Below are 9,691 nucleotides of genomic sequence, written 5' to 3'. Positions count from 1 at the left end.
TTATTTTTTAGTTTTCCGTGTAGAAGAAAGATGTATAGATACTTAGATTTGACCAGCACATTAGAAATACTGACTGAGGTATAAAAAGATCAAACTGGTATCTTTGGTTGCACCAATGAAATGTTATTCCATTATAGTGCGTGCGAAGTAGACGGTAAGAAGTAGAGATAACTATACATAAATACCTTTAGCTCGGAGTAAATTATCAAGAATAATATATGTACTTGTTTGTTTAACATAGTGTGAAGATAGACTCTGGAGCAAAACCACGATCAAAATTACAGGGGACTAGAAAGGTAAAGTACAATAAGGTAGTAAGGTATTGACAAAGTGAAGTGCAGTGAGGTAGTGGGCTATTGACAAGGTGAAGTACAGTGAGGTAGTAAGGTATTGACAAGAAGTACAGTGAGGTAGTGAGCTATTGACAAGGTGAAGGACAGTGAGGTAGTAAGGTATTGACAAGAAGTACAGTGAGGTAGTGAGCTATTGACAAGGTGAAGGACAGTGAGGTAGTAAGCTATTGACAGGTGAAATGACAGTGAGGTAGTAAACTATGACAAGAAGAAATACAGTGAGTAGTGAAACTATTAACAAAGAAGAAGGAACAGTAAGTAGTAAGCTATTGACAAAGAAGAGTACAGTGAGGTAGTGAAACTATTGACAAAAGGTGAGAACAGTGAGGTAGTAAGAGTATTGACAAAAGTACAATGAGTAGTAAACTATTGACAAAGAGTTACAAGTAAGGTAGTGAAACTATTGACAAAGGTGAAGACGAGTAAAGGTAAGTAAGAGTAATGTGACAATGTGAAAGTACAGTAAGGTAGTAGTAAGGTATTAACAAAGAAAGTACAAGTAAAGTAGTGAAACTATTGACAAGGTAAGAGACAGTGAAAGGTAGTAAACTATTGACAAGGTGAAGGAGACAGTGAGAGTAAATAAACTATTAACAAGGTGAAATTACAGTGAGAGGTAGTAAAGTATTAATAACAAAGTACAAGTGAGTAGTAAGAGTATTACAAAGGTGAAGATACAATTGAGTAGTAAGGTATTGACAAAGAAGAATACAGTAGAGGTAGTGAAACTAATGACAAGAAATTACAGTGAGTAGTAAAACTATTGACAAAATTGAGAAGGACAGTGAGTAGTAAGCTATTAACAAGATGAAGGTAGTGAGGTAGTAAGGTAGTATTATGACAAGAGTAGATACAATTAAGAGGTAGTGAAACTATTGACAAAAGGTGAAGGACAGTGAGGTAGTAAAAGCTATTGACAAAGGTGAAGGAACAGTGAGGTAGTAAACTATTGACAAAAGGTGAGAATTACAATGATGAGGTAGTAAAGTATTGACAACAAAGTACAGTGAGGTAAGTAAGTAATGACAAAGAAGATACAATGAGTAGGAGTAGTGAACTATTGACAAGAAGTACAATTAAGTAGTAAGGTTAATGACAAGAAAGTACAGTGAGGTGAAGTAAAATTATTAAGAAGAAAGTACAATTAGAGTGAAGGTAAGGTATTAACAAAGTGAAGTACAGTGAGGTAATAAAGTATTAACAAGAAAATTACAGGTGAGTGGTAAAATGAAGCTATTGAAAGGTACAGTGAGGTAGTAAGCTATTGACAAAAGGTGAAGGACAGTGAGGTAGTAGCTATTGACAAGGTGAAATACAGTGAGGTAGTAAGGTATTAAGAAAGTACAGTGAGGTAGTGAGCTACTATTGACAAGGTGAAGGACAGTGAGGTAAAGCTATTGACAAGGTGAAGGACAGTGAGGTAGTAAGCTATTGACAAGGTGGAGACAGTGAGTAGTGCTATTGACAAGGTGAAGGACAGTGAAACTATTGACAAGGTGAAGGACAGTGAGGTAGTGAGCTATTGACAAGGTGAAGGACAGTGAGGTAGTGAGCTATTGATAAGGTGAAGGACAGTCAGGTAGTGAGCTATTGACAAGGTGAAAGACAGTGAGGTAGCGAGGTTTTTGTAAAGTGAGGCACTATAAGTCGGTGATATTTTGGTAAAACTGAAGATATGGACCGGCATGGCCTAGCGTGTTAAGGTGTGCGACGCGTAATCTGAGGGTCGCGGTTCGCATCCCATCGCGCCAAAGATGCTCGCCCTTTCAGCCGTGAGGCATTATAATTTTACGGTCAATCACACTATTCGTTGGTAAAAAAGTTGCCCAAGAGTTGGCGGTGGGTGGTGATGACTAGCTGCCTTCCCTCTAGTATTACACTGCTAAATTAGGGACGGCTAGCACAGATAGCCCTCAGTAGCTTTTGCGAAATTCAAAACAAACAAACAAAGCTGAAGATATTTTACTATTTACTTACGAGTTCTTTATAAAATATATTATTTGTTGTGTATATATGATGTGAGCGGTAAATTAACGCTACGTTCAATAGATAGTAACCTGTGTCTGTGAGACTTTCATTACTACTGACTTTGTACAAGTATTGCGAGATCTGTGTTCCACGTTTTCTTTTATATAAATATTTTATACGTATTATTTCTTCTCTATAAACCGTTGCCTTATATACCACATCTAATAAACTGTAACAGTTTCGACATTAAAATTCGCATATGTTGATAAAGGAAAGATATTACAAGGTGTGTAAGCAAGGTGGACACTGAAACAAGTTTGGAAGAAGTTCTTAAACAAATAATTGACGCGTTTGAAAGAAAAGTCAAACAAAGAAACAAACAAAAACTTAAATTACGGATTAGAGACAGGACATTATTATATAACAGATAAGAAACATATATGTTTGTGATTTTTATGTCTGAAATAAACTTGGTAACAATAAATCATAGGTTTAGAAACAAGTCGTGTGTGAGTTGTGGCTTGCACACAATTTTCGCAAAGTGTAGTCGTTTAATTTCAAGTTTAGAAATAGGTTTTTAAATTCAGAGATATTTATTGTTAGCCCTGTTTGTTATGTTTAAATTTGTTATATTAGTGTAATAAAAATTAATCAATCCAAACCAAGTTTTTTTTTTAAATTCTCATTTATTCATAAATCAATGAAAATTATGTTTCTAAATTTATCTTCATGAAATATATATTTAAAACTTAAGTATATTTTATTTGAATGTCTTGTCCACCAACTCCTCCAACAATTTATATTCGATTTCGATGAAATTACCCACGATTTTTCAACATCATTGAGTCTCTTATAACATTACCCCTGTTAGTACAGCGGTAAGTCTACGGATTTACAACGCTAAAAACCAGCGGTTCGATTTCTCTCGGTGGACCCAACAGATAGCCTCATGTGACTTTGCTATAAGAAAACACTCACACACCCTTATAAAAAAAATTATTTAATGTCCACTTTTTTTAAAGAAATAAGTCAATGACTGCTTTATATCGTACCTAAATGGAATGTATTATAAAATGGATACTTTCTAAATTTAAAAAACAACAACAGTACCTTGTACTATAACTTGCTCTCCCCTTAATACAGAAATGATACTTATTTTCTTTTTAATAATGTAATTTAATTTTCTACTCGAGCCACACGTGGCCAAGTGGTTAGAGCGCTCGACTCGTAATCTGAGGGGCGTGGTTCGAAACTCCCATCCCTCTAAATACCCTCGCCTTTTAGCTGTGAGGGTGTTATAATGTAACGCTCAATCCCACTATTCGTTGGTAGACGAGTAGGCCAAGAGTTGGTGGTGATGACTAGCTGCCTTCCCTCTAGTCTTACACTGCGAAATTAGGGACAGGTAATACAAATTACTCTCATGTAGCTATGCGCAAAATTTAAAAACAAATAAACAATTTTGTATATTTATACATTTATTGTTTTCCGAGTTAAAAGTTTATTTTTGAGCCACCAGTGAGGATCGAACTCACGACCCCTGGTTTACAAGACCAGTACTCTAACCACTGAGCTATGGTGGCTTGAGGTCTAATTCACATGACCCTCATGGATATTTAACATCACTACTCAAATACCAACACAGGAAGCGAACATTTATTTTTATCAACAAAACTACTTTTTTAATTAAACTTCTAAAATTGTGTAAAGTGTGTTTAATGCAGAATTTCAAAGTGAGTCTTCCTGGTGGAGAATCACTGTGATAGTTCAAATGTAAGTGACTTTATGTGTTGGAGAATCCAGTACTCTATGAATTAAATTGTTCTGTGACCGAAGAAATCGTAAGTCCTACGTACAAAGTTTGATTCACACAAATTTGCAGGAATCTTGTTGTAACTCGATCTTCGTAAGTTGAACGATTATTTTTTACTTCAGTACGAATGTAAAGTGATAAAAAACATCGAAAACCACAGTACTAAATATTGCCAAACGGAAAAGCGACTTACCACGGAGAAAGACTGAAACTTTGAGAAAGAAAATAAAACATCAGGATAGAAGTAATACAAAGAAATAGGTAGACTTGGTAATCACGTTATGAGACAAGATCCCGTGAGAACAAACCTGAAATATAGAAGCACAGCAAACTGGTCTCCAAGATACAGTTGGAAGTCAGGAGAAATTTATTGACAGAGAAGCATACCGTTCAGTTCTTCATGGTCTTGAACGAACAGCTACCCCTATCAATAAATAAAAGAATTTAACATTCACGACAGCGTTCCCTGTTGTTGTATAGTCAGTACCCTAAAGTCACTAATAAGAAATGAAAAAAAAAAACCACAACAAAACTGGTTAACTGAAAGCAGAAATTAATTAATAATATTCCAGTTATAAACTCTTCAAACTGTCGTAAACTGTGCAGTTAAATAGCTGGCTTGCTAGGTGCTATCAAACAACCGCCAGAAGAAGAATTTCAAATTTCATTATTCTTGTAGAGGTTAACAGTGGGCCGTCTTAGCGGCATAAAGCCCTTAGCAATGCACGGACACTATTAAGGTTATTTGTTTTGGATTTCACGCAAAGCTACACGAGGGCTATCTGCGCTAGCTGTCCCTAATTTAGCAGTGTAAGACTAGAGGGAAGGCAGCTAGTCATCACCACCCACCGCCAACTTTGGGCTACTCTTTTACCAACGAATAGTGAGATTGGCCGTTACATTATAACACCCCCACGGCTGAAAGGAAGAGCATGTTTGGTGTGACGGGGATTCAAACCCGCGACCCTCAGATTACGAGTCGAGTGCCTTACCTACCTGTATTAGTTTTTGCAGTGTAGGATCTCGTGTATATAATTTCGTCAGAATAAAACCTACGAGTAATGTTATTTATTACATTAACAGATATACACACATATAGAAGTATAAATAGGGCACGAGATTAATGTTACCATTATGGGGAGCTTTGATTAAATAAAAATGACTAATTTCACTTTTACTTTCAGGACTTATTTTATTTTGGCTTCTAAAGTTGTGCGACCGGGTCAGCCATACGAGGTGTTTGTAACTATATACAGGGCAATGGTTCCGATAAGTGTTCAGGCTTCCATTCAGAGAGATGGTGTTGTATTGACGTCAGCGACTAAAGTGTATAAACCCAAAGTGCCAGAAACATTACTGTTAAAGGTATGTACCTTGAATCTGTCAAGTCCTCACTCTTAAATGTATGTACCTTGAATCTGTCAAGCCCTCTCTCTTTAAGATACGTACCTAGAATCTGTCAAGCCCTCTCTCTTTAAGGTACGTACCTTGAATCTGTCATGTCGTAACTCTTAAATGTATATAACTTGAATCTATCAATTGCTAACTCTTAAAGACACGCACTTTGTATCTGTCAAGTCCTTAGTCTTCAAGACGCGCACTTTGAATTTATCAAGTCCTGACTCTTTTAAGACACGCACTTTCTATATGCCAACCCATTTTCTTAATAGTTGGAACCTATTAACTTTTAAAAAATTTTCTAAAGATGTGTGAAATTTTTATCAAATACTTAAATTTTATCTCTGTTTGAAAATGTCTAAGTTAACTGTATAACCTAGAAAAGATTGGACAACTGGTAACTTTCGAATACGTTGATGGAAAATTACAAGATGAACAGTTTACAAACACATAATGTCTTAATGATACTGAAATCAAGAATTTTTGACAGCAAGTATGACTTCAAGACACTGTAGATCTGAATAACAGTAAATCAGATTCCCAGATTGTTATGAGCATGATTTTCGTTAACATTACGTACACTACTTACGTGTGCAGCTGGTTCTAACTAAACACGTGACTGTCTGATTTATAGGTACCACCAACCAGCTTACCTGGGGTATATACTCTGCGCGTGGAAGGGACGATGAACGGAGTTCTCGGAGGAACGGCATTTGTGAACCAAACCTTGTTGGAGTTTTCACAGCGGTCCATGACCATCTTTGTCCAGACAGATAGCCCCATCTACCGACAAAGCCAAACAGGTAGGTTTCATATATAAACCACAGTGATTAATGATCCAGCTTAAACCGTAAACATTAGACAAAGAATACTGTAATAGTTGGTGATTTGAAAAACTTCCAGTGAGAACACTGACACGTGTTCGTTTCAGAATTTCGTGGAAAGAAACAGCAGGGTAGTCTATTTATAGCCGTCTCTAGTTTTGAACAGATGAGAAAGCACCTGCCGCCAACTTTTGGACTATTTTCTGATCGAATAATACAATTCAACAGTCCGGGCGTGCTAACTGTTAAGCCAGGTCCAGTCCGAATATCAGTGAAGTGTTAAAACTATCCCCGTTGTTACACAATAAAAAACCTAATAAGAAATATTTGCTAATATTATATTTATATCATGCATACAAAATGAAGTCCACATTGGATTTCACCGGTCATAACTCTTCAACGAACATTGTATGTTTGTAAAGTTATGTATATTGAAACATTTACACTGGTTACTTAAAACATTAAAATGTAACTATATGTACATATAAAACACATAGTACAATAGGTAGACAAATAGTTAAATGTATACATACAATGTACACATGTTGAGTAGAAATGGCATCGTTTGAAAAGGCGTGATTTATGCAAATAATGTAAATTCTCAGTTACCAACATATCTTGTGATAAATATTACTATGCCCAGTAGTAGTAGTCTCTAAAGTGTTCATAGTTCACAGAATTGAAACACTGCATGACAGTTTTATAGAAGTGAAAGTTATGGCTGGTTAGGGTTATTTCACACGAGATAAAAAAACGTTGTAACAAGACATCCTGCTTTACCAGAAACTGTTAACAAGACTCTGAAGAAGATACGTAAATCTGCTGCTGTTAATAATGGAAGTCGTTTTTGCAGATTGAGAATCTCAGAGTATGTCCTGTAAGTGCTAAATGATGTTCGAGTACAAATATAGATAACCACCTTGTCAATACAGGTGTAAATTTTATATCGAGAACGGTAAGATAAAAATCAGTACCAAGTAGTCTCCATAGAAATGTAGATGGTTTAAAAGTAGTACCGAACCAAAAGGTAGAAATAGCTTTTTGGTAAAAAAAACCAGTGTAACACCATTAACATGGCCTATTGGTAAAGAGACCAGTGTAACATCACTAACATGGCTTGTTGGTAAAGAGACCAGTGTAACACCACTAACATGGTTTGGTGGTAAAGAGACCAGTGTAACACCACTAACATGGTTTGGTGGTAAAGAGACAAGTGTAACACCACTAACATGGCTTGTTGGAAAAGAGACCAGTATAACACCACTAACATGGTTTGGTGGTAAAGAGACCAGTGTAACACCACTAACATGGCTTGTTGGTAAAGAGACCAGTGTAACACCACGAACATGGCTTGGTTGTAAAGAGACCAGTGTAACACCACTAACATGGCTTGTTGGTAAAGAGACTAGTGTAACATCACTAACATGGCATGTTGGTAAAGAGACCAGTGTAACACCACTAACATGGCTTGGTGGTAAAAAGAGACCAGTGTAACACCACTAACATGGCTTGTTGGTAAAGAGACCAGTGTAACACCACTAACATGGTTTGGTGGTAAAGAGACAAGTGTAACACCACTAACATGGCTTGGTGGTAAAGAGACCAGTGTAACACCACTAACATGGCTTGTTGGTAAAGAGACCAGTGTAACACCACTAACATGGTTTGGTGGTAAAGAGACAAGTGTAACACCACTAAGATGGCTTGGTGGTAAAGAGACCAGTGTAACACCACTAACATGGCTTGTTGGTAAAGAGACCAGTGTAACACCACTAACATGGTTTGGTGGTAAAGAGACAAGTGTAACACCACTAACATGGCTTGTTGGAAAAGAGACCAGTATAACACCACTAACATGGTTTGGTGGTAAAGAGACCAGTGTAACACCACTAACATGGTTTGGTGGTAAAGAGACAAGTGTAACACCACTAACATGGCTTGTTGGAAAAGAGACCAGTATAACACCACTAACATGGTTTGGTGGTAAAGAGACCAGTGTAACACCACTAACATGGCTTGTTGGTAAAGAGACCCGTGTAACACCACGAACATGGCTTGGTTGTAAAGAGACCAGTGTAACACCACTAACATGGCTTGTTGGTAAAGAGACTAGTGTAACACCACTAACATGGCATGTTGGTAAAGAGACCAGTGTAACACCACTAACATGGCTTGGTGGTAAAAAGAGACCAGTGTAACACCACTAACATGGCTTGTTGGTAAAGAGACCAGTGTAACACCACTAACATGGTTTAGTGGTAAAGAGACAAGTGTAACACCACTAACATGGCTTGGTGGTAAAGAGACCAGTGTAACACCACTAATATGGCTTGTTGGTAAAGAGACCAGTATAACACCACTAACATGGTTTGGTGGTAAAGAGACCAGTGTAACACCACTAACATGGCTTGTTGGTAAAGAGACCAGTGTAACACCACTAACATGGTTTGGTGGTAAAGAGACAAGTGTAACACCACTAAGATGGCTTGGTGGTAAAGAGACCAGTGTAACACCACTAAAATGGCTTGTTGGTAAAGAGACCAGTGTAACACCACTAACATGGTTTGGTGGTAAAGAGACAAGTGTAACACCACTAACATGGCTTGTTGGAAAAGAGACCAGTATAACACCACTAACATGGTTTGGTGGTAAAGAGACCAGTGTAACACCACTAACATGGCTTGTTGGTAAAGAGACCAGTGTAACACCACGAACATGGCTTGGTTGTAAAGAGACCAGTGTAACACCACTAACATGGCTTGTTGGTAAAGAGAGTAGTGTAACACCACTAACATGGCATGTTGGTAAAGAGACCAGTGTAACACCACTAACATGGCTTGGTGGTAAAAAGAGACCAGTGTAACACCACTAAGATGACTTGGTGGTAAAAAGAGACCAGTGTAACACCACTAAGATGGCTTGGTGGTAAAAAGAGACCAGTGTAACACCACTAACATGGTTTGGTGGTAAAGAGACCAGTGTAACATCACAGTCATGTCTTGGTGGTAAAGAGACCAGTGTAACACCACTAACATGGCTTGTTGGTAAAGAGACCAGTGTAACACCACTAACATGGTTTGGTGGTAAAGAGACAAGTGTAACCTCACAAACATGGCTTGTTGGTAAAGTGAACAGTGTAACACCACAACCATGGCCTGGTGTTAAAGAGACCAGTGTAACACCACTAACATGCTTTTTGGTAAAGAGAGACCAGTGTAACACCACAAACATGGCTTGTTGGTAAAGTGACCAGTGTAACACCACAAACATGGCATGTTGGTAAAGAGACCAGTGTAACACCACAAACATGGCTTGGTAGTAAAGAGACCAGTGTA

The 9,691-nt window shown here is 37.5% G+C and overlaps 1 non-coding gene and 1 pseudogene across 2 annotated transcripts in view; one reads left to right on the top strand and one right to left on the bottom strand.

Moving 5' to 3' along the window:
* The first annotated feature begins 553 nt into the window (after nucleotides 1–553).
* The window catches only part of LOC143236568 (CD109 antigen-like), a 57,287-nt pseudogene continuing 48,149 nt past the window's right edge, over nucleotides 554–9,691 (top strand). Inside the window, exons 1-3 of the transcript XR_013019588.1 lie at nucleotides 554–645; nucleotides 5,319–5,499; nucleotides 6,167–6,335. The product of XR_013019588.1 is annotated as a CD109 antigen-like (transcript). The remainder of the gene's footprint in view (nucleotides 646–5,318; nucleotides 5,500–6,166; nucleotides 6,336–9,691) is intronic.
* TRNAT-UGU (transfer RNA threonine (anticodon UGU)) lies at nucleotides 3,832–3,904 on the bottom strand. The gene has a single exon. It is a non-coding gene; the product is annotated as a tRNA-Thr (tRNA).

Source organism: Tachypleus tridentatus, chromosome 13 (genome assembly GCF_004210375.1).
Source record: "Tachypleus tridentatus isolate NWPU-2018 chromosome 13, ASM421037v1, whole genome shotgun sequence".
Lineage (NCBI taxonomy): Eukaryota > Metazoa > Arthropoda > Merostomata > Xiphosura > Limulidae > Tachypleus > Tachypleus tridentatus.
Note: the sequence above shows the minus strand (reverse complement) of the source record. Positions and strands in the feature narration are given on the sequence as shown.